The sequence below is a fragment of the Xenopus laevis genome, chromosome 5S, assembly GCF_017654675.1.
Source record: "Xenopus laevis strain J_2021 chromosome 5S, Xenopus_laevis_v10.1, whole genome shotgun sequence".
NCBI classification, from domain to species: Eukaryota; Metazoa; Chordata; class Amphibia; order Anura; family Pipidae; genus Xenopus; species Xenopus laevis.
The window spans coordinates 126636879-126641084 of record NC_054380.1 but is presented as its reverse complement, the minus strand read 5'-3'; positions in this window follow the sequence as shown (position 1 = coordinate 126641084).

Genomic DNA, 4206 nt, shown 5'->3' with positions numbered 1-4206 from the left:
GAAAGCTCAGAATAACGGAAAGGCTGTCTCCCATAGACTCAAATAATTCAAATTTTAAAAAATTATTTCCTTTTTCTCTGTAATAATAAAACAGTAGCTTGTACTTGATCCCAACTAAGATATAATTAATCCTCATTGGAAGCAAAACCAGCCTGTTGGGTTTATTTAATGTTTACATGATTTTATTGTAGACTTAAGGTATGAAGATCCAAATTAAAGAAAGATCCATTATCTGGAAAACCCAAGGTCCCGAGCATTCTGGATAACAGGTCCCATACCTGTATATCAATATTGATCAATATTTATCAGATTAATGCTTCCATGGTAGATAGATCACACTTAAATCAAATCAGTACAGATTAATCGAAATTAAGTTGTGTTTAGGTATTTGACCATTTTTAAGGCAATGGCATTTTGCAGCCATTTCATTTCTTAAAGGATAAGTAAACCTTAAAAACAAGTGAATTTAAAATTGATGAGGGTTCTATGCTAAGCACTTTTGCAATGTACATTCATTATTTATTTATTTTTAATTCTAAGATATTAAGGGCTACATGCTCTGTCAACATGAATGAATTTTGTTACAACAGCGCCACCTGCTGGTCTTTTCCCCACCAGTTGTCAGGAGAACGAAAGAGACTGCTCTGATGTGCTTCTGGTTAGGAAAAAAATTAGAAACCTTTCTCAAGTCTTTCCTAAGCAGAAGAACATCAGAGCAGCCTCCTGACAACTTTCTTGACTACTTGGTGGTCAGACTGGTCTGAAAATGACCTGCAGGTGGCGCTGTTGTAATAGAATTTATTTATGTTAACAGTACATGTATCCTTAAATATCTTGGAATTAAAAATATATCAATAATGAATGTAAATGACAAAAGCGCTTAGCATAGCACCCTCATCCATTTTGCATTCACTTATTTTTAAGGGTTAAAGGGTTTAAGGGTTTCCATATAAAACCATACTGTAATCAGAAAAGACAGTCCTTGTATAGATGTGTGTATCTTGCTGTAAACCCTGGAGAATGGGTAGCTGGTAATTAATTCATTAATAATTAATAATTGACTACCTGGGGTAAACCTTTGTTCAAACATTCAGTAATAATCACGCTTTCTCCCCCACCTTCCCCAAATTTTACTTTATTTACATTTTTTGATGATTCTCTATTTACATTTTTCTACTCTTTTACATATATATTTGTATATTTGTATGTTTAAATATTTAAATATTCATATATCTATTATCTATATATTTGAACAAAGGTTTACCCCAGGTAGTCAATTATTAATTATTAATGAATTAATTACCAGCTACCCATTCTCCAGGGTTTACAGCAAGATACACACATCTATACAAGGACTGTCTTTTCTGATTACAGTATGGTTTTATATGGAAAACGAGGTTTTTACCTTTAGTAGACTGTTTTTATAATGATAATAAAGTATGTGTGTTTTAACTGTATTACTATATTGTGCCCAGCAGGGGCCGCTATCTACGTTTTGTATATAACCTGTCTGTTTGGCTCAGGATGCATGCCTATGATTAAGGGAGTGATTCGCGAAACGCGTAGGGCGTTGGATCCTTGTATGAATCTGGAATAAAAGCATATTCCATGTACCGGAGTGCCGTCCTTCTTTTTTGATGTCTAAGTAATATATATATATATATATATATATATATATATATATATATATATATATATATATATATATATATATATATATATATATATATATATTCCACGGGGCTACCAGCACTCACAACAAAGTTAGTAAGTATGCCTGGGTGCAGAAACGACAAAATTTCCACAATACCTTCAAAAGAATCCGCACTTTCAGGACTTATAGATGAATAAAATTGGTCTTTATTTGCAGAACTTCAGTCTGACGTTTCGGCCCTATCCAAGGCCTTTCTCTTTCTTTGAGAAAGGCCTTGGATAGGCAATAGGCCACAATAGTGCAAGCTATAACACTTTTTATTCTGCAGAATGCCTTACCATACCTGAGTAAACAGATACAGAAGATCTGTCTGTTTGTTTAGGATAGCAGCTGCAGTATTAGCTTGGTGTGACATCACTTCCTTCCTGAGTCTCTCCCTGCTCACTCATAGCTCTGGGCTCAGATTACAGCAGGAATGGGGGAAAGGGAGGGGGAGAGGGAGAGAGGAGCAAACTGAGCATGCTCAAGCCCAAGCCCTGGAGGTTTATTCTGAAAACAGGAAGTTGTTTACGAAATAATTTGAATGTCTAAAATATGATCGAATAGGAGCGACCCAAAAATTTGTTGAGGTGTGATAAATCTCACATTTTAATTTACATTTACATTCGAATGTACATTTTGCAAAGTACATTCATTATTTATTTATTTTTAATTCCAAGATATTAAAGGATTCATTTACTTTTAATGTCATTGAGTTTTTTTACAACAGCGCCATCTGCTGGTCATTTTCCAACCAGTCTGACCACCAAGTAGTCAAGGAAGTTGTCAGGAGAAAGAAAGAGGCTGCTCTGATGTTCTTCTGCTTAGAAAAGATTTGAGAAAGGTTTCTAATTTTTTTTCCTAACCAGAAGACGATCAGAGCAGTCTCTTTCTTTCTCCTGACAACTTCCTTGACTACTTGGTGGTCAGACTGGTTGAAAATGACCAGCAGGTGGCGCTGTTGTAACAAAATTCATTGACATCAGTACATGTATCCTTTAATACCTTAGAATTAAAAAAAAAAACAATGAATACACATTACAAAACTGCTTAGAATTAGGGATGCACCGAATCCAGGATTCGGTTCGGGATTCACCCAGGATTTGGCCTTTTTAAGCAGGATTCAGATTCGGCCGAATCCTTCTGCCCGGCCTAACCAAATCTGAATCCTTATTTGCATATGCAAATTAGGAGTGGGCGTGATTTTTTGTCATAAAACAAGGAAGTAAAAAATGTTTCCCCCTTCCCACCCATAATTTGCATATGCAAATTAGGATTCGGATTTGGTTCAGTATTCGGTCAAATCTTTCGTAAAGGATTCGGGGGTTCAGCCGAATCCAAAATACTGGATTCAGTGCATCCCTACTTAGAATAGCACCCTCATCAATGTCACATTCAATTATGTTTAAGGTTTACTTATCCTTTAAAGGCAGCTGTTGGAAATGTTACAATAATTCCCACAGATGCTGCTGAGAAATGGATCGACTAATTGTATCAACTAAATGTAACAAATTGTAACAGTTCAAAATCTGCTCCTGGATCACTGAGCTGCCAGACTGAAACACCAGAGACATGAACATTAAATTTTACATTTACATTTTGGAAAAATGGTAATAAATAAAACAAGGAAAGCGGTTGAAAAAAAGTCTTTATTTCTGCTGAACTTTTTTAAAACGTGTTTGAAAGGTGAATAACCCCTTTATTGGCTGATCCAGCTGGCAATGCTCCTTTTTATTTAATTATTCTGTAATTAAAGTAGGGATGCACCGAATTCACTTTTTCGGATTCGGCAGAATCCCCGAATCCTTTATGAAAGATTAGACCGAATCCGAATCCTGGATTCGGTGCATCCCCAAATTAAAGGAATTCTCTCATCACTAAATTCTATTTTTCATGGTTTCATTTTGTATACAAATTTGCTGTGCTACCTTCTCTCTCAACAGTGACGCATCTCATACATTTCTGTATTTTTAAAGTTCATTTGTTGTATTTGTTCTGCTTCAGGTAAAGGTGAATAGCAAAGGCAAGGCAGGTCAATTTGCAAGTATGGTCACATTAATCCCTTTCAGAAATCACAAGCATCTTCTTCCATTATTAATGGATTGTCACAGAACTTTCAGATAACATGTCCCTAGGCAAATTGAGATTATTGTCCTCCTTTCATGACCCTACGGAGTCATTTAAAGACACAGAGGGGCAAATTTACTTATAGTCGAATATCGAGGGTTAATTAACCCTCGATATTCGACTGTCGAAGTTAAATCCTTCGACTTCGAATATCGAAGTCGAAGGATTTACCGCAATTCGTTCGATCGAACGAAAAATCCATTCGATTCGAAGGATTTTAATCCATCGATCGAATGATTTTTCTTCGACCCAAAAAAAGATAGCAAAGCCTATGGGGACCTTCCCCATAGACTAACACTGACTTCGGTAGGTTTTAGGGGGTCGAAGTTTTTTTTTTTAAAGAGACAGTACTTCGACTATCGAATGGTCGAATAGTCGAATGATTT